The 22,323-nt window shown below is 40.8% G+C and overlaps 1 pseudogene; it reads left to right on the top strand.

Annotated features, from left to right (window-relative positions):
* The first annotated feature begins 20,208 nt into the window (after positions 1-20,208).
* LOC118616993 lies at positions 20,209-20,824 on the top strand (annotated as a pseudogene).
* Positions 20,825-22,323: the final 1,499 nt, after the last annotated feature.

Here is a 22,323-nt window from a genome sequence, read left to right as displayed (position 1 = left end):
GTGGCCATATTACTCCTTCCCAGGAGTAACTAACAACCCAAAACTCTTCAAGTAACCTAGACTGCTAGCCTCCAGGGAAAAAGCTAGAGAATAACAGTACCATTCCTGGGCTAGCAACTCTAACCAGGAAAGTAAGACTTGACAGTGGTGTTTAACATAGGTCTTCCCTTGGTCATCTAAACCCAGTAGAGGGAGCCACAAACAGCAGAACACCAATACCCACAGGGAAAACTTGGCAGTCTCCAAAGCCCACTGTGATAGCCAAATTGGTGAAACACAGAAACAAAAGCCAAATGAAACAACAAGAGACCTCCACCGAAGATGATATCAATGTGGAGCAGTTAGGCAAGTTAACAGAGCTAGAATTCAGGGTCATGATCTTGAGGAAGCTCAACAGCATGAGTACATAGGACATAGAGATGAGTGCATAGGACATGAGTTCAAGGACATAGAGATGCTGAAAATAAACCTATTAGAAATTAAAAACCACCAAGAAGAGATCAAGAGTGACATATCAGAAATAAAGAACACATTGGAAGGTCTAAAGAGCAGAGTAGAGGAAGCTGAGGACCGGATCAGTGAATTAGAAGACAGGGAGAAAAAATCAACCAATCAGAAAACCAAATGGAAAAAACGATTATAAAACAGGAAGACAGCTTAAGAGAACTGTGGGAATTTTGGAAACGTAATAATATTCGCATCATAGGAGTCCCTGAAGAAGAAGAAAATGAGCAAGGGTTAGAGAATATAGTCAAAGAAATAGTGACAGAAAACTTCCCTAATTTGGTAAAGGAAAAAGGCATTCAAGTTCAAGAAGCATAGAGAGCCCCAAGTAAGAAGAACCCAAACAGGCCCACGCCAAGACACATAGTAATCAAAATGCCAAAAATTAAAGACAATGAGAGAATCCTAAAGGCAGCAAGAGATAAGCAACAAGTTACCTACAAAGGAACCTCCATAAGGCTCTCAGCTGACTTCTCACAAGAAACACTACAGGCCAGAAGGGAATGGCATGAAGTAATCAAGGTCATGAAAAACAAGGATCTGAATCCAAGACTATCATTCAAAATAGAAGGTCAAATAAAGAGCTTCCCAGACAAAAAAAGATTAAGGCAAACATTAGAACCAAACCAACACTGCATGAAATGTTGTACAGACTGCTGTAATTAGTAGAAGAAATAGGAAGACAAATATAAAAAAACTAAACAAAAGTAGAAATAAATAAGTACATGTCAATAATCACCTTAAATGTGAATGGACTGAATGCACCGATAAAAAGACACAGCGTACCTGATTGGATAAGAAAGCAAGACTCATCCATATGTTGTTTACAAGAGACCCGCGTCACAATGAAAGATTCACATAGATTGAAAGTGAAGGGATGGAAAAAATTTTTCCATGCAAACAGAATGCAAAACAAAACACTGGGGTAGCAATACTCATATCTGATAAAATAGATTTCAAAATGAAGACCATAACTAAGGACAAAGAAGGCCACTACATAATATTGAAAGGATCTATCCAACAGGAAGACATAACCTTGATAAACATATATGCACCCAATATAGGAGCACCAAAATATATTAAAAATATTCTGGAGGACTTCCAAGGAGAAATCAACAGCAATACAATCATAGCAGAGGACTTCAACACCCTATTGACACCAATGGATGGATCCTCTAGACAAAAAATTAGCAAGGAAACAAAGACTCTAAATGAAGCACTAGACCAAATGGATTTCATAGATATCTACAGAGAATTTATACCCCAAAACTACAGAATTCACATTCTTCTCAAGTGCACAAGGGACATTCTCAAAGACAGACCACATGATAGGACACAAACTAAATCTCTACAAGTTCAAGAAGTTTGAAATCATATCAAGCATCTTCTCAGATCACAATGGGATGAAACTAGAAATAAATTGCAAGAAGAACATGCAAAGACATTATAAAACATGGAGGCTGCCCTGGCCGGTTTGGCTCAGTGGTGAGAGCATAGGCCTGTGCTCCAGAGAGACCCGGGTTCGGTTCCCATTGAGGGCGCGTACCTCGGTTGCAGTTTGTCCCTGGCCCTGGTTGGGTTGTGCGGGTGGCAGCCACTCGATGGGTCCCTTTCACATCGATATTTCTCTCTCTCTCTTCCTCCTTCCCTCCCACTCTATCTGAACAAAAAATGGAAAAATGTCCTCGGGTGAGGATAAAAAATAAATAAATAAATAAATAAATAAATAAATAAAAAATAAAACATGGAGGCTAAATAGCATGTTATTAAACAACAAATAGGTTACTGAGGAGATCAAGGAAAAAATTAAAAATGTCCTAGAAACCAATGAAAATGAACATACTGCAACACAAAATCTGTGGTATGTAGCAAAAGCAGTTCTGAGAGGGAAGTTCATAGCACTACAGACCTACCTCAAGAAACAAGAAAAATATCTAATTGACTGTCAAACCTAACAACTTAAAGATTAGAAAGCAAACAAAAAGAAAACCCCAGAGCAAGTAGAAGGAAGGAAATGTAAAGATCAGAGCAGAAATAAAAGACATAGAGTCCAAAAAAAAAAACAATTCAAAGGATCAATGAAACAAAGAGCTGGTTTTTTAAAAAACAAACTAGATTGATGGACCCGTAGCTAGACTCACCAAGAAACGAAGAGAGAGAACCCAAATACACAAAATCAGAAATGAAAGAGGAGAAGTAACAACTGACACCACAGAAATACAAAAGATCGTTAACAACTACTATGAACAATCATATGGCAACAAATTCGACAATCTAAGCAAAATGGACAAATTTCAAGAAACACATAGTCTACCAAAACTGGACCAGGAAGAGATAGAAAATTTGAACAGACCAAGAGCAACTAAGGAAATTGAAGCAGTAATCAAGACTCTCCCAGCAAACAAAAGCCCAGGCCCAGATGGCTTCACGGGGGATTTTACCAAACATTCAAAAAAGAACTAACACCCATTCTCCTCAAACGATTTCAAAAAATTCAAGAAGAAGGAAGACTTCCAAATTCGTTTTATAAGGCCAGCATAATTGTAATTCCAAAACCAGAAAAAGATACTACAAAGAAAGAAAACTGGATGTGAGGGCGATCTGGCTGCGACATCTGTCACCCCATTGATCACCAGGGTTGATTCGGCTGATCTGGCTGGCTAGGCGGGTGTCCCCCTCCTCCCTCAACCGATCCATGTTCGTCCCTCCCGAAGCTGCGTTCTCGGTCGAAGAGGACGACCTTTCCCCCAGAGGAGAGGACCGGTCTTCGGTCAAGGGTATACGAGTAGCTGCGCTCCCCTGCTAGAACCTCCAAACAAGCTCTCAAAGAAAGAAAAGTACAGGCCAATATCCCTGATGAACATAGATGCCAAAATCCTGAACAAAATACTAGCAAATCAAATCAATCAATACATCAAAAAAAGTATTTACCATAACCAAGTGGGATTCATCCCAGGGATGCAAGGCTGTATAATATTCACAAATCAATAAATGTGATACACCACATAAACAAAATGAAGAATAGAAACCACATGATCATATCTATAAACGCTGAAAACGCATTCGACAAAATCCAGCATTCATTTGTGATAAAAATGCTCAGCAATGTGAGAATAGAGGGATCATATCTTGACACAATAAACGCCATATATGAAAGACCTACAGCCAACATCATACTCAATGGGCAGAAACTAAAAACATTTCCCTTAAGAACAAGAACAAGACAGGGATGTCCACTTTCGCCACTCTTATTTAACATTGTACTGAAAGTCTTAGCCACAGCAATCAGATATGAAGAAAAAAATAAAAGGGATCCAAATTGGAAAAAGGGAAGTGAAACTCTTTATTTGCCGATGACATGATATTATACATGGAAAACCCCAAAGACTCCATCAAAAATCTACTAGACTTAATAAATGAACTTGGCAAAGTAGCAGGATACAAAATTAATGTCAAGAAATTGATGGCATTCTTATACACCAATGATGAACTCACAGAAAGAGAAACTAAAAAAACAGTCCCGTTTACCATCATGGCAAAAAAATTAAGATACCTAGGAATAAACTTAACCAAAGAAGTAAATGACCTATTTGTAGAAAACTACAGGACATTGAAAAAAAGAAATAGAGGAAGATATAAAAGAGTGGAAGCACCTACCTTGTTCATGGATTGGAAGAATTAACATCATTATAATGTCCATATTACCCAAAGCAATCTATAGATTCATTGCAACCCCCATCAAAATACCAATGACATATTTCACAGAACTAGAACAGATACTTCAAAAGTTCATATGGAACCAAAAAAGACCCCAAATAGCCACAGCAATTTTGAAAAAGAAAGACAAAGTAGGTGGGATCACAATACCAGATATCAGGTTATACTACAAAGCGACTGTAATCAAAACAGCCTGGTACTGGCACAAGAACAGGCATATAGACCAGTGGAACACAATAGAGAACCCAGAAATATACCCAAGGCAATATGCTCAATTAATATTTGACAAAGGTAGCAAGAGCCTACAGTGGAGTAAAGACATCCTCTTTAATAAATGGTGTTGGGAAAATTGGACAGCTACATGCAAAACAATGAAACTAGACCATCAACTTACACCATCCACAAAAATAAAGTGAAAATAGATAAAAGACAAATGTGACCTGTGAATCCATAAAAATTCTAGAAGAAAATGTAGGCAACAGAATTTCAGACATCATACGCAGCAGAGTTTTCATTGATACAGCACCTAAGGCAACAGAAACAACGGAGAAAATGAACACATGGGACTACATCAAACTAAAAAGCTTCTGCACAGCAAAAGAAACAACCATCAAAATGGAAAGGCAACCCACTCTATGGGAGAACATCATTGCCAATGATACTTCAGATAAAGGGTTAATTTCCAAAATATATAAAGTACTCATACAACTCAACAAAAGGAAGACAAAGAACCCAATTAAAAAATGGGCAGAGGAACTAAATAGACACCTCTCCAAACAGGACATACAAATGGCTAAGAGCATATGAAGAAATGCTCAACATCACTAATCATCAGAGTGATGGAAATTAAAACAACAGTGAGGTATCACTACACCTGTCAGAATGGCCGCCATCAACAAATCATGAAACAAGTGTTGGCAAGGGTGTGGAGAAAAGGGGAACTCTAGTGCACTGCTGGTCAGAATGCAGACTGGCTCAGCCACTATGGAAAACCATATGGTGTTACCTCAAAAAATTAAAAATTGAACTTCCATTTGACCCAGTGATCCTGCTTCTAGGAATGTACCCTAAGAAGTCTGAAACACCAATCAGAAAGAATATATGTACCCCCATGTTCATAGCAGCACTATTTACAATAGCTAAGATCTGGAAACAGCCCAAGCATCCATTGTAGACGAATGGATAAAAAAGCAGTGGTACATATACACAATGGAGTACTATGCAGTTCTAAGAAAGAAAGATCTCTTATCCTTTGAGATGACATGGAGGGACCTGGAAAGTTTTATCCTAAGTGAAACAAGCAAAGCATAAAAAGGCAAATAACACACAATCTCACTTATATATGGAATATAATGAATATAATAGTATTAAGAATAGGGTAGACCCAGAAGCACGGAAGTAGGGTACAGACTGACAACCCTCAGAAGAGGAGGTGTTGGGGGGTGGGAAGAGATAAACCACAGAACTTATATGCATGTATGAATAACCAATGGACATGGAAAACAAAGCTGGGGATGAAGTGCGGGGGATAGGGAGGAGGGTGTCAATGGGGTTAAAAAGGAGAAACATCTATAACAAAAATAAAATTAAAAAATAAAACAGAAAAAAAAATAAAATAAAAACTTAAGTACATCTGCCCCTCGGTATCTGTGGTGGATTGGTTCCAGGAACCCTCTGCAGATAACAAAATCCATGGATGTTCAAGTTTTTTTATATAAAATGGCATAGAATAATGTATACAGTTGGCCTTCGACATCTGCAGATTCCCAGCTGCGGATCAGAAATACTGTTAGTAGATCCGTCGGCCCGCAAATCCAAGAGATGTGGGTTCGATTCCAACCAAGGGCACATGCCATGGTTGCAGTTTGTCTCTGACCCTGGTTGGGTCATGTGGGAAGCAACTAATCAATGTGTCTGGAAACGATGTCTCCCCCCTCCCCCCAATTATATCTGAAGATAAATGGAAAAATTTTTTGGGTGAAGGTTAAAAAAAATATACTGTGTTTGATTTGTGATTGGTTGAATCTGTGGATGCAAAACCCAAGGATATGGAGGGCCGACTATATTTATTTTTAAAAATCTGCATATGTGTGGACCTATGCAGTTCAAACCCATGTTGTTCAAAGGTCAACTGTGTACATATTTTTTTTACCAAATGTCCCTGAAAAGAATGCAAAGAAATGCAATAGTGGCAACCACCTCCTTTGTCTGAGTGTCAGACTAACTCTGATCACAAACAAATAAGCAACAAACCATCCGCCAAAGGAATTTTAGGAGATTTAGTTGAGCTGTAAAGACAGAGCTTGTATAATTATACCGTCCTAGTCATGGTATGTGTATACTTTAAAAACTCATGAATGAATCTTATTACTTGAAACCTACAGATATATGTGCAAGTTCTACATTTTTATTCTCAGTGTAGACTTCAGTGATGAGGGTAAAAGAAAAGAGAATGACAGAAAAAACTTTTATATACACACACATATATATATGCATATGTAATATATGTGTGTTACATATCACACAACATGTTATTGTGCTAAAAGGTGGTAATTGCTTTGCCAAGAATCATAAAATCTGGAAAATTTTAATTCATTATTCTGTTCTGTTTGTGTCTGGCACTGTTGCTTTCCACCCAGAGTGTGTGAACTTTTCAGCTTCTGAATTGTTTGTTTTTAGCCATTTAATCAGTTGAACTCGATGAACCCAGAGCAAATTGATTCTGGGATGATTTCCTGTCAGTACTTAGTGCTGATCCTTTTTCAAAGAAGGCATGTGATTAATTGTATTGACAAAATTTAGATGGTTTTCAGTTTTCCTATCATACAAGTTTCCATTGCTCAGCTGTATCCCTGTAAAATTTCCTGTTATTTCAGTTTATTATCTTTTTTTTTTTTTTTTTTTTTATCCTCACCCGAGGACATTTTTCGATATTTTGTTCAGATAGAGTGAGAGAGAGAGAAACATCGACGTGAAAGCGACACATCGAGTGGTTGCCACCCACACGACCCAACCAGGGCTGGGGACAAACTGCAACCAAGGTACATGCCCTTAGCGGGAACCGAACCCGGGTCTCTCCAGACCGCAGTCCGACGCTCTAACCGCTGAGCCAAATCGGCCAGGGCTCAGTTTATTATCTTGTATTACATGCCACCTATTACACCATTTAAGAAAATTCTCATTCATCTTAAATTACCCACTGATTATTCTGAAGAATTATTACTACTATATTGATCAATATTGAATCCAGCTATGAAGTACGCTCCTTTTTCCCCCTTCCACATGTTTGTCTTCTTTAATTTCACCAAAACTCTAAATGGCTCCCACTATAGCTAATGAAAAATTCTTGTTTTATTTAAAATTGTATTTGTTTATTATTTTTACATCAGCTGCTTATGATTTCTTATGAATGTCAAGTGGAAAAAAACAATGTAAAAAATTGAATATCTCTGCAAATCACATTTTTAAGTCTAATTTTTTATTTGACACAAAATTCAAAAACAACCTAAACTGTCCAAATGCAACTTTTTTGAATCATTTCCAAATTCATTCCAAATATTCTTTTAGAGCTATGGGTTCCATTTCATTCCACATATTTGTTAATTTTTCTTTTCCCCCCACAAGTTTCAGGGAAGTGAGAGTTCAAACAAGTACCATATGATCATTGAAACATATACTCATTAGGTTAGATAAGACCTTCATCATTATTTTATCTACTCATTGAATTTTTAAATCTCCTTTTTATATATCGTCTCCAAGAGTTAATCTGGCTTATTATTGAGCTCCTCCTAAGGAAAATTACTAACCTCTAAAACAATACATTTTATATTTGAGTAGGTATTCATAAATGTTCTCCTCCCAGGACTTTTCTCCCCTTGGTCTTAGTTCTGGAGTTAATTTGGAATTATAACCGCTGTGCAGTTATTTTGACCAAGATGGGTGGTAACTCAATCACATGTAAACCTCTCAGTATTTTATGTCAGCAATTACTGTATAAGCCCCCAAAGTCGTCTTTTCTTCCCCCACAGGTCCATCCTTTCCCATTTTCTTGGTTGTTGCTTACATTATATGACTACTGCTCTCTTTCCTGAAGAGTAATTGGACACAAACTCCAGGTTCCTCCAAATAGAACTGTCATCCTTCCTCACTCTAAAATGATCGACTCTCATCAGTGTATACTAAGATTGCATATTAGGAATTTTGGACATCATACTTCATTGTTGATTCACATCAGGCTTACTGTTGACTTAAACAATAAGTCATGTTCTCATCTTTTTGTGCTGAGCCCTGTATCTTTACTACCTAGAACTCAAACTGTTTTTTAGACTTCAGTGCAGGACTTTAAATTCATCTCCTTTAAAACCTATTATATTTATTGTGACTTGGAAGGATGTTTTTAGTTTTTATTGAGTCCTAAATCTTTCATAATCATTTATGACTTCAGAATCATTTAAAGCTTTCTGAAAATTTAGCATACCTACCTTCCATATTTTTATATGAATTATTGATAAAATTATTTGGTATGAGAGAATCATGGCAGCCTCTCTCTAGGTTGCCAATGACCCATGGATAAACACCTACTGCATGTATTTCTTCAAAAATTACAAATGTAACTAACTAAATAATCCTTTCACCCCTCCCCACCTTTTCATATTATCAACTAAGCTATTTAGAGAGATTTTGCAAAGTGCAGACATCACATGTTCTGTAGTCACTGCATTTTCTTGCTCTGCCAGAGTAGGAAAAGTAGGTTAATCTCATGTGACCAATTAATGAACCCATGCTAACTCCTAGTAGAAGCTGTTCACTGTCTGTGTCCTCATAATATTTTCCTGTTCTGGAGTCCTCTTGGCATTGGTGTGTAGTACACTGTGTTTCAGTGTATGTGGTTTTCATCTCCTCCTCTATTTTGGAACTAAGGCGTCAGGTGGGCCTGCAGGCCTCCAGCTCCTGGGCTAGTCTTCCCATTTCCTCACGGGCACATCTGACATTTGCATTTCTCTTAGCCATAGGAGATGAGATTCCCGCTGACAGAATTGTATGTTCTTGTTTAGAGAAGAAGATGTAATATTAAAATGTATTCATAGATTTAGGGTTCGGTCCCCTCTTGCTAGTATTTGTAGTGCAATTTTTATTATGGAGAACATTCTAAACAAAAAAGATGGAGAGCAAATGAGAAGTTTGGGTTTTACCGTCTCTCCCTCATCTTCAAGCCTGAACTCTGGGCTTCTAGAGTAGCCCCATAGCTCTTCAAACATCTCTGTTAGGAGGATGCAAGACAAAGTGGGAGGAAATTTTCAAATCGAATATCTGATAAATGACTTATATTCAAAACATAAAAGAACACTGGAAAGGCAATAATAAGAAAATAAGCAACCCAATAAAAATGGGCAAAAGATCTGAATAGTCACTTCACCAAAGAAATATATGGATGGCAAATAAGCATCTGAAATGATGCTCAATATCATTAGTCATTAAGGAAATACAAATTAAAACCACTTTAGGTATCACTGCATACTTATTAGAAATGCTTTAAGAAAAAAAGGGCCATGTCAAGTATGGGCAAGGATATAGAGAAACTTGAATTCTAGTACATTCTGGTGGAAATGCCGAGTCATTCAGCCCCTTGGGAAAACAGTTTGGCAGTGTCTTATGAAGTTAAACGTACACCTAGCATACAAACCTAGCACTCTCACCTCCTAAGTACTTACTCTAAAGAAATGAAAACTTACATCCACACAAAAGCCTGTGCAGGGATGTTTATAGTGTTTTTTTTTTTTTTAATTGCCAATAACTGAAAACAACCTAAATGACTCTTAACTGTGGTCCTACCACACAATGGAATAGTACACAGCAATAAAACAGAACAAACTATTGATACATGTAAAAACATGGATGAATCTCAGATGTGTCGTGCTAGTGAAAGAAACCAGGTTCAAAAAGCTGACTACTTCATAATTCTGTGCAGATGAAATTCTTTCAAAGGCAAAGTCATAAAGAGGGAACAGATAGGTGGTCACCTGTGGCTGGCCAAGGAGGGAGGATTGAATACAAAGAGGCATGGGAGAACTTTTTTGGATGATGGGACTATTCTCTAACTTGTTTATGGTGGTAGTTACACCTGATCATATGTGTTTGTCAATGCACAGAACTGTCCACGACAAAGGGTGAGTTTTCTACATATAAATTAAAAATTAATTTTAAAAAGTAGGTATATAACTTCTTTGTTCTTGTTATTCAAATGCATTTTATTTTTGAAAAACAAAGCCATTTTCATTTTCCTAACATATGGTGAGCCTTAGCCAAAAATATCACTAATAGCTGGATAAAACTTCCAGACTGACTATTCTGAGTTCTCTTTCCAAGCTTTGCCCTCAAGGACTTCTCTCTTCAGAGTTTTCCAGTGTAGATCTGATTGTAGTCCTCAAGATTATGGCCACCTGTTAAGAATGTCACCTGTCAGAATCTTTACTGTTTTTTTCATAGGTTAATACAGAACAAAACCAATAGCCAGAACTTGTCTGTGTTTTTTTTTTTTTTCCAAATGCTCTTGAACCCTAACCCCAGTTTAGCATTTGGGAAGAGCTCAGCAATGATGAAATGCACAAAAATTAAATATGTCTGGTATGACCACACTTTCTTGGTGCTGTTTTGGAATCCTGAAATTTCAAAAACCACCAGTCGAGATCAGATTTTCCTTGTTTGTCGATGACTATGGAATGTGGGGTGGATCACAGAATCACAGAATGTTCATGCTGGAAGACTCTTAGAGTTCATCTAGTCTAATTCTTTATTTTACAGAATCAAAACTTCATTGCCTGTGGGCCATTATCTAGTAACTCCAGGCACTCTCTGATCTTACATTCCTTGGGTACAATCCAGGCCCAGGTCTGAGATACACTGTGCTCCTAGAGAAATGCATTCCATTTGGATAAAGCAAAACAAAAGCCCAGCCACCTATTCTACTAGCAGACAGGAGTATAAACATGTAGTTCTGAGGGTGCATCAGCGATCAGCTATGCTGTGGTTCATTAAAATGAGGCTTATTTAAGTAGCTCTTGGATTTTCCCCTAAGGTCATGCATTTGGGTTCCTTCAAAGTATCTGTCAGTCCAGAAAAAAAAACTGTTGATTAATTTAGCTTATGTATTTATTTACTGAAATTTACCTGCATTTCAGGTGGCATGCCCTGGGTGTGGAGAGGTCTGGTTATGTGGAACACCCATCCTCAAGTCTGCTTTACCTGGTTTGTCAATAGACATTTTCTGTGAAGGGAGTTCAAGGCTCTCTCAAAGAAAGAAAACTCGCAGTTAGGTTTTCTGCTACTCTTGGCTTCTCAAGAATAAAGTTTGTGGCAAAACTTCAGAACCACCAAGGTTAGGAGTTCTCACTGCTGGGCACAAGGGGGTAACATTTGAGAAGGTAGCCTCAGCCAGAGAAGGGTTACACTGCTCAGTTGTTTCTTTTCCTTCCCCTCTCTTAGCCAATGCAGGAGGTTAGCCCTGTTCATACTGCCCTTCCTCTTTCTTTGGGGGACCAGCTAAGTCCCTATCCCTGGGGCACAGATTTCTGCTTGAATTGAATTGACTGAATCTCTAGTGTATGGGACCTCTGGTTGCTGAGGAAACATGTATTTTTGCATCACTCTAAAATCCTGGCATTGTTGTCTCCAGGGTGCATGGAAGAATTCCGTAGTTGAAGTGATTTAGGTTTGTAGTTTACTTTCCTTTTCTTCTTTGAGAGTGTGAGTAACTGCTTGTTTGACGAGCAGAAGCTCACAGGAGGGCATGCACGAGGCCTGGCGGGGCGTGCGGGAGAGCGCGCGGTCCACTGTCAGCTGTTTGGGAAGCTGGCTGCCCACCGTGGCTCTTCCATTATTCCCGTGCACTCCTTTGGAATTCTTCCTTGCACACTTCTCTCACCCCTCCGCCCCCATCTGGTTGGCCAGGTCTTGTGGAATATGAATGTCCTGGAGCAGCCCTTGTCCCTGTCATTCTCTGTCACCCAGGTCCTGTCGAGACCCATTTCATGCCCCACAATCATGTTCCTTAGACATAGTCCCATTTTCTCAGTTCTTTCAAGGGGGCGGTTTAAACTGAGACGTGAATGGGAGCTAAGGAATACTTGTAGATTTTAACAGCGGCTGTCTAGGGACAGTAACTCTCTTATTATTGTCTAACCTAAAGGAGAGTCTCTCAGGGCAAAGTGGAGAGTGCAGAGGCTCCCTTGCTCAGCCTGGCTTTGAGCCTGCCCATAGCCTTGTACCAGAGCAGTGAAAATTACACCATGGGTTCACTGAGGCATCTGATGTCTGCAGTGACATTCCATTATCCGGGGTCCCACAGGACATCAGCAGTTCTGGGGCTCTTCTGGTTAATGTTGCTTATATAAGCCCCCCAAATCACAGAACGTGACAAACTCCTATTAAGAGAATAAGCTTTTGCAATATCTATCCAATTCCTGAAGCCATTTAGACTACACATTGATCAGCCTCAGGGAGATAAAAGTAGAACAGGAAGTTGTCTATTAAACATGAAAATTAATAAGTAGCTGTTTATGAGCATGTTCATCTCCCTTTCCACCTCTCTACACAGAAAGGAGCAACATTCCTAGAGCAGCGGCAAGCTCTTGCTTGGACGCGAGGACCTCTATCTAATGAAAATCCCAGGCTCCGGGCTGAGCTGGAGGGAACGTCTTGAGTGGCTCAGACCCAGGCCTTCGAGGCAGGGGACGGACACTGTGGTACTTGGTTTGCGGTGCAGTGTCTGGAAAAAGCATTGGTTACATATTTGTAACCCTTAGCTAATGAGTCCCAGTCGTCGGAGGCTGAGTTGGACACCACACAGGCAGCAGACCATCAGCTCCCTTCTGTGGGGGCAAAGATGTCAGGGGAATCAGGCCTGGTCTTTTCATGGAACCTGGCAGCTAATTTCCCCCTTAATTAGTTTTAACACCATTAACACAAAACAAAGGATTTTATTATTTTCTTAAACAAAATCGTGCCAGAATCCTAGAATTTATTTTCTAAATGTGTCATCAAGCATGTATACATAACAAGCTGGAAGGTCAGAATGCTCAGAGATTTTTCTAGAGGAGACTGTTCTCGGGGCCCTCAGTGTTTCCTGAAAGAAAGCATGACCACAGAAGGATGTTCTCCATCTCCTCCAGGACCTGGCCCTGTGTTATTATAAGAGGTATTTGGTATTTTGAAGCTTGCAAAGAGCTTGGATGTGCAGGGTTTAAGTGGACATCCTTACTAGGATTAGAGGAAAGAAAAAGAGACTCGTAGGGTAAAATTTCAGAGTATTACTGCTTGGAAGGGCTTTGGGAGTCTTTTAGTCTAGCAATTCCTAAATTGTGTCCAGTAGAAGACTAGTTCCTAGAAATGAGATTTGAAAATAGGGTTCCAAGGTAAAATAAGTTTGGGAAACATGGAACTCTATTTCTCTTCCTGGAGAGTCACAGAGCATATTAACATATTATAGTCCCCAAGGAATACTAAAATGAAAAATAAATTAACTTTGTTTTCATGCAGAATTTCCCACTTTTATTTGCTTATGCAATATCTCAATATTTCTTGCCTCTTCTTCTTCTTTCTTTTCTTTTTAACATTGATTAAACCAAAGCCTTAACGTTACACAGCTAATTGGTGGCAAACTCCCATCTCATGATTCACAGGCTCCAGATTATTATAGAACTTGAGCTAAGGTTTGTGACTTAACTCCCGTCAAGACTCACAACTGAGGACTGGTGGAGCTGTGACCAGGCCATGCGTCTGTGGTCTGTGTTCTCTTACATTATGGTTTGCTACGTCATTCTCCTGAATCTAATGATGTTCGGTGATTCCCCAGACTGAGGAGGAGGAAACACCACCTATGCATGGTGCTTATTGAAAGGATTATTGAAGGTTGCAATGTGTTTGAGCTCCTATATCTGAGAGGGATTTGGTCCTGCTGCCCATGGGAGAATGTAGGGAAAGACCACCCAGCTGCAGTCAAGGCCAGCCCAAGGCAGGTCAGTGAAGAGGGGACATGTGCCTTCAGAAAAGCTCTGTGCTTTTTTTTTTTCATTTTATTTTTTAATCCCTTCACTTACCCAGGGACTTTTAATAAAAATTCTGCTCTGGCAGCTTTTATTCACACTAAAGTGTAAATGACTGCTAACTACAATTAAAGTGTTACCTATTCTGCAGGAATTTACATTTTTTAAATATATATATATTTTATTGATTTTAGAGAGAGGAAAGGAGAGAGAGAAACATCGATGATAGAGAACATTGATTGGCTGCCTCCTGCATACCCCACACTGGGGATTTGGCCCACAACTTGGGTATGTGCCCTGACCAGAAATTGAACCGGTGACCCGTTGGTACATGGATTGATGTTCAACTACTGAGCCACACTGGTCATTACATTTTAACCTAAACCCTGTGCTAAAGAAATAAAACTCTTGAGCGTGTGTCTTGAGGCAAGTAAGTGGGTGAAGGAGAATTTATAGGAGGGTATATGGAATCTGAAAACCATATCAGATAAATAAATATCTACTCTATGTTTGAATAAGGATAGCCTGTATGCTAAAAATTTCTAGTCCTACCCAATACAATACACAGGTCTTGACATTTTATTTTAAGAATTCTGATAAAGCACCTCTTTTCCCAGGATGAGTTAGCCTTGATGAGTCCTTAGGGAGCCCGGTGACTTGCTTCTTTACACGTGACCCCTGCTTTCTACTACTCAGGGAGATGGGGCCCTCGCTCAGGACTGTTCAGTCCTGCACACGCCTCCATTCCCCAGTAGTGAGTAAGCTGTCATATACAAAGCCTGGGGTGAAGACCCAGGGACATGGAGAGGCCTAAGTCATGGCTTTGCCCTTAAGGAGCTTTTCCTTCAAGAGGGGACATTAATACATTCATGTAAACAGATAATGACAAGTTGATAATTTCTGTAATGGAGACATGTACCAGCAATGGTGGAATGGATGTTCATGTCAGGGTGTTTTCAGCTTCTTTGATAAAGTCAATTCTATCTGATAGCACATCTATAAAATCCAGTGTTGTGCTGTTCTTCAGGTCCTTAATCTCAAAGTCATGGGTAGGGCTTAAAACATAGATTAGTTGCCTGCAAGATATGGTGTGTGAGGTGAAAAAGCAACCCCCATCATAAATGGCACACGATTTTTTTTATTTTTTATCCTCACCCGAGGACATTTTTCCATTTTTTGTTCAGATAGAGCGGGAGGGAGAGAGAGGAAGAGAGAGAGAGAGAAACATCAATGTGAAGGGACACATCGAGTGGCTGCCACCCACACGACCAACCAGGGCCAGGGACTAACTGCAACTGAGGTAGGTGCCCTTAGCAGGAACCGAACCTGGGTCTCTCTGTACCGCAGGCCGACGCTCCAACCGCTGAGCCAAACTGGCCAGGGCTGGCACACGATTTTAAGGTGATGCATATGTTTATGTTGGTGTGGAATCTTTTGTTATTGAAGAGAGGTAACACACTTAGGGAAAACCATGGCTTTGAAAGTTATTAAGACTTCCTTAGATAGCCAGCAACTTCTGAGCAACATGCAGTGGGAAACAAAGGCCTTTAAATTTTGTCTTTTATTATTCGAAAGGACAGCATTTAGTGAGGTCATTAGGCCCTGGCATTTTTGTTTAAGCTAATTTGTGCAACCAAGGTACCAACATATTAGGGGAGTACATCAAGAAGAGTTGACATAGGGCGTCATCCAAATTTTCTTCCTCAGGCTCTATGGACTATCGCAGTGATGCAAAACTCTAGATGGGGAATTCAAGTGGTGACCAGTGCCCCAGGAGATATATAATGTGGGGACAGTTCTCTGTGGGTGCCTTGGTTTACTCTGTGTTCCTCTTTCTATATATCTGCCACCTTGTGAAGAGAGCATATGGTTAAACAGTAGCATTCCAGAACCAAAAATGTCATGGACTCTCTCTAAGAAGCAGTAGTGGGGCAGTTTAATGCTCAGATTTTGCAGCACACATGTTTGGTTTTGAACCATGGTTCTGTCCTTCACTAGCTGTGGGACCTGTGAAATGGGGGAATAATACCCAGTGCATAGTGAGATCATGCAGGAGAACTCCTTAGCACATGGCTTGGGATAAATGGACACATAAATGTAGATTATTATTGGAATCTTATGTATTTGTGACTCAGCAATATAAAATGACTTGTCCAAAGTTTCAAAGTTCATAGCTGGTCAGTAACAGTCAAAATTAATTTTGTGCTGACCTCACTAGAGCCCAGGATTTGCTCAATAGAATTTTATATTTTAAGCCTTTAATGTCCATAGAGTAAAGCTTATTTGGGGGTCTTGGTCCTTCTCCTTCTACTACTTTTCATTCTTACACTATGACATAGTTTTTGTTTGTTTGTTTGTTTGTTGATCCTCACCCAAGGATACTTTTCCATTGATTTTAGATAGAGTGGAAAGGAGGAAGGGAGAGAGAGGGAGAAACATTGACATGAGAGAGACATGTGGATTGGTTGCCTCCTGCATGACCCCAAACAGGGCTGGGGATCAAACCCACAACCCAGGTACCTGCCCTTGACTGGGAATTGAGCCGGTGACCCTTCAGTCTGAGGGCCGATACTAACTGCTGAGCCGAACCAGCCAAGGTTGTGACATAGATTTTGCATACATTTCAGTAGTTTTGTTATGGAACTTCAAACTTAGCCTTAATATTCGTTTTTCAAAGTCTGTTGTCCATAGAGCTAAACCCACAATGGATTGTGTCTGTTACTCAGCTCAGACCCTCTGGAACCTCTTCTACTGTTTACGTCTGTGAGCCTCTCTCTGCTGTGTGTTGGCTTTCTCCCAACTGCCCTCACTTGCCCTCACTTCTGGAGCATCATGTGTGCAAACAGCTGGCAATGCCCGCGGTTTACACTCCCTGGCCCCTCCATTCCCTCAAACCCTTGGCCAGTGAATACATATGCAGGAACATGAAAGCCTAGCCCCCGTACCTCTGGTTGGGACAACTCTAAAGTATTTGGGCCCCAGAATTTGTTCCCCTTAGGGACTAGGCTGAAGCCTGATTTGCCTGAAATCCCACCTTTGCGTAGCTGTTTCCTGTTCCCTGTCTAGCTCCCTCACTTTCGAGTGAATCCTACCTCAGGGTCTGGTTCTGGTATCCCAGCCTACGACATCCACGCACGCTTTTGCTGACTTGTCAATAAAGAAGAGCCTTATTTAAGAACAAGCCATGTTCTGCTTTCCATATACACTTTTCCATTCTAGCAACTGTTCAGAGTGGAATGACACGGTTTTACTGAGATCACATGTGTGAAAGCTCTTTGTATGCTGTAGGAGCCTTAGACCTGTTAGTAATTATGACCCAAATTGGATTCAAGTTAGGAAGAGAAATCTGACCTGCGAAGTACACATCACAGTATTCTTTCCTTGGCTTTCAACTGCATGACAAGTTTCTGTTTCTAAGTCTTTTCTTTTTCTTTTTGTTAATCCTTACCCGAGGATATTTTTTCCATTGATTTTTTTAAAGAGTGGGAGGGAGGGCAAGAGAAAGAGAGAGACATTGACATGAGAGAGACACATCGATTGATCAATTGGTTGCTTCCCGCACACGTCCTGACTGGGCCAGGGATCGAACCTGTAACCCAGGCACATGCCCTTGACTGGGAATCTAACCCACGCACCTTTGGTGCACTGGCCGACACTCACCACTGAGCAACACTGGCCAAGGCTCTATTTCTAAACTGATTGTATGGAGCCAGCCTTCTCAGAGGAAGGGACACAGGGCTGAGATATTTAGTGCAACCAAGATTAGGTATAGAGTGTTCTATATGAAGGTCATAGGATATACACTTACATAATATTTAGTTTGCCTTTATCTTTCATTTATAATAGGTTTTACTCTATGAAAGTATATAACAGTATATACTTCATTATAATTTTCAGTTGTTCTTTTTTTAATCTATCTCCCCTCCTGTTCAGGAGAGAGGAGATTTTTAGCCCTTAATTTGAAAACAACAGATGGACAAGGGAAAACAAGCTTTCAACAAACAAGACTGTTCCTCTGTTACATGTATCAATACAAAACTGTCCTCAGAGTTATTCTTTCTAATGCCCTCAATTAATGATTGCAGTATGAATGCTTTTCCATCAAAAACTCCAAAAGAAGTTACGAAGTTTGTTTTTTCCCCTAGATTCTCTGTGGTTTCTGCAGCGCCACACACAGTACCTGCTGTCATTGCATTTGCAGTGGTCTCCTCAGGACCGAGATCGGCTCCCCAGGGGTAGGCTGAAGTTCTTCCCCTGCAGGCATTGCTGGCCAGCATCTGGCCTCCATTCCCACAACACCCCGTGTTTTCTGGAATAATAAACGTGCTCTTTAGTAGTCCTTGCAGACATGGATGCTGAAACCCTAGTCATTTTGCTTCTTCATGTTGATTCTATAACTTGCAACCAGTGACAGAGCTCAAGGGAGGGCATTTCACCCTCATCCCACAACCCTACTATTCCCTGGCCATAGCCAAGAGGCCCGGGTACAGAGATTCTGACAAGTTAATATTGGGGTGACCACTTCTTTCCCCACATGGTCCACTTCAGGATTCACCCCTGGTTTAGAATTGGTATAGAGACATTTGCAGACCACAGCCAAGTGGGGAAATTGGGTGCCCTTGCCCTGGAGGTCCTGGGCACAGCCCTAGAAGTTTGTGCCCACGTGGACTTGGGCTAAAGACTCTGGACTGGGTGACATTTAGCACATGAGACTCAGCCCAGCGCAGTAGGATTTTCTTTGATTCTATCCTAGTGTTTATCCAATTGTAAACCCTGTACTCTTATTTAGATAATTGTTATACTTGTTATCAGTAAGCCAGAATGAGAAGTTCCTGAGTAATCCATTTGGTATCAATAAAAAAGAAATCACTTGTTGAAATGTACAATTGTTATTTTAGGAAAAATATGAAGAATAAAATGATTCTATTTTTGACAACCCTAATTCATCTTTTCTCCCATTTTGAGCTTATAATTCTGGCTTTAAATCCCAAATCAGTGCTCCCTGCCAAAATGTACAGTCTCTGTTTGTGTCTGAATAGTTCAGAATAGTTTTTTTCATCATAAAAGAGAATTCCCTTGTTCCATCCAAAGGATTAGAGGACCTCAGTGTGTAGCTTGCTGCTGAACTCAGGATCCTTAAAAGCCAGTTTTGGTTTACTGTGACTTCTCTGAGATTTCTCGCCGCATTCAGCCCCCCCTTACTTTGTACACACCCTCAGAAGCGAGTGTCTTAGGGGCGTGCACATGCCATGCACCCTGCTTGTCTCACAGCTCCTGGGCGTCCTGAAATCCTCACAAAAGACTGTTTTTGAATTGCATGAGTACGTTTTATTGAATTAGGTTCTGATTTCTTGATGAAGACGCTCATCTGTATTGTATTTGTCATGAGAAATGCAACTGGTACCATTTGGACACATCCACAGGCGACAGGCTGTATAATACTGGCTTTTAGGAAAGTCAGGATTGCAACATCACATTTCCCCACTGAAATGTACCTGACTCTAAGGTACTGGCACAGAACTTCATTAATCATTGAGAGAGAGAGGTGGTGGCCAGGGCACTGCAGTCACTTGTGAACCATTGTGGGCAACCTGAAGCCATAAGCCAAAATGTAGCCATTTCATCCTTGTTCGCGATTTATCATCTGAGTTTATAGAAACTCACAATATGTTTCATCTGGTGGTCCAAAGCCGCATACACATACCTTAGCTTCTTCGTGTTTAGCCTGATGGCTGCTGCTTGAGGGAACGGCCGGAAGAGAACGGAGGGTGGTGGGTGGCAGCCTTGGGTCAAATGCATGGTGACAGAGGGGACTTGGCTCTGGGTGGTGAACACGTGACACGGGACACAGGTGATGTATCATTGGATCGTACACTTGAAACTTATGTAATTTTGACCAATGTTACCCCAATAAATTTAATAACTTTTTAGAAGTTTCTAGGCGTGGATGTGGGACTGGCTCCTGCAGCCGGCTCGCCCGGCACGGGGACAGGGGCCGCGCTGGCGGAGGCACAGCCCGTGGGCCACAGGAGCCCTGGACTCCGCCCCCGCCCTCCGCAGCCCTACCTGCGCCTCATGTGCTTGGACAAGGCTGTTGGAACCTGGCTGCTGTGTCTGTCATGTACCTGGAGCATTGGTTTGGCAGCTGAACTGGGTTGTTTTCCAGATCGGTACATGTTATCCCTCTTTGGCACTGGAGCTGTTCTTATGCGTGGAGCAGGCTGTACTGTTGCTGACGTGTGGGACCAGGACTATGATATAAAGGCTACAAGAACAGCAAATCGCCCAATAGCTGCTGGAGACACTTCAACTCTTCAGCCCTTCTTTATTGTCAGGGGTCAGCTGACCCCGGCACTGTTCTGTGCCTGAATTACTGCAGTTTGGCTCTTGGAGCAGCCTTACTTCTTGTCATCGCCTATCTAGTGAAAAGAACTATGTACTGGCCTCAATTAGCCTTGGAGTTCACTTTTAATTGGAGAGCATTACTTGGATGGTCTGCTGTCAAGGGCTCCTGCGACCCTTCTGTTTGTCTGCCTCTCTATGTTTCTGAATTACATTTCTGAGCCCTACTACACTGCTCTGGCTGTGTCTGAGCCCATCTGACCCACCAGGTTTACGATCTAGACATCCACAGACCTAAGGATTGTTGGGGTAAATTAGCCTCCAACCATACATTAGGACTAATAATTTTTTCAGGGATTGTCCTTGGTAACTTGGGGAGAGGGGGAGAAGACAGGGGAAACAAAGAAAAATAGACAGAAAATTAGCAAATGAAGATTACCTAGGAGTTTTTAAATCAAACTTTTACAAAACACTCTCAGGTCTTGCTACTACATAATTAGATTTGAATAAGAGTCTCTTATTATGTTAAAGAACTAAGAATCAGAAGATGAAGACATGGAGCATATTTACTTGGACATTAGTTCAAGTATTTCACAGCAAAATTATTCCTCTGTCACAGAAACCTGGAACTCTTCAGTATTTGAGATGACCTTGAGTATTTAAGTTGATGTGTTCTGCTCACTATAATTCTTATCTGTAGTTATGGAAATTGTATGAGTTTTGGTTCTTCAGAGGAAACTTCATCTAAATGAATGTCTGTAGGAAAAATGGACTCTGTTTTTAGGGAAAGCTGCAACAGGGGGAAATAAAATGAAAAAGGTTTCTGCTCTACATGTAGGGCTGCCTGGGGGGTGGTGTTAAGTTATGTTTACTAAGTATTTTGTGCCAGGCAGTGTGCCCTGTGCCAGGAATACAAGGATGACTGGGTGCCTCTGTCTGCTAAGTGCCATTAATTCTGATGGGAGGGGAGACAGAGACAAAACATTTCAATGCAACTTGATCAGTGCTGTGCACAGGGTGTAGCACACACTGGTAACTGCTGCCCCTGTAACCATTCACTCTCTGTGACTGATAGGACGCTGATTGCGTTCAGACTGACCGGGTGTTCAGCTAAACCCTCACCTCCCTGAGCTCCCTTCATGGCGGGTATGGCGGTGCGGCAGAGATCTGATGAGTGGGACAGGCACAGGGGCTGATGGGGATTGCAAGGGAGCTGCTATCCTGATAAATGGGGATGATCACTAGGGGTACTGCCTTTCTCTCTTTTTCTTGCTTTGAACATGAACACAATGCCCTATGGTATGGCAGACATGTTAAAAAATAAAATTGTATATATTTAAGGTGTACAACATGATGTTTAGATATGCATATACAAAGTGAAGTGTTACTATGGTCAAGCTAATTAACATATCCATCTTCTGCCCTGGCCAGTTTGGCTCAGCGGTTAGAGCGTCGGCCTGCGGTCTGGAGAGACCCGGGTTCGGTTCCCGCTAAGGGCACGTACTTCGGTTGCAGTTTTTCCCCGGCCCTGGTTGGTCGTGCGGGTGGCATCCACTCGATGTGTCCCTTCACATCGATGTTTCTCTCTCTCTCTCCCTTCCTCTCTCTCCCTCCCACTCTATCTGTACAAAAAATGGAAAAATATCCTCGGGTGAGGATAAAAAAACAAACAAACAAACAAACAAACAAACATATCCATCTTCTCACATAGTTACCATAA

This window comes from Molossus molossus, unplaced genomic scaffold (assembly GCF_014108415.1).
Source record: "Molossus molossus isolate mMolMol1 unplaced genomic scaffold, mMolMol1.p scaffold_m16_p_5, whole genome shotgun sequence".
Lineage (NCBI taxonomy): Eukaryota > Metazoa > Chordata > Mammalia > Chiroptera > Molossidae > Molossus > Molossus molossus.
The sequence above is the reverse complement of the archived record's forward strand: the minus strand, read 5'-3'. Positions and strand labels throughout refer to the sequence as shown.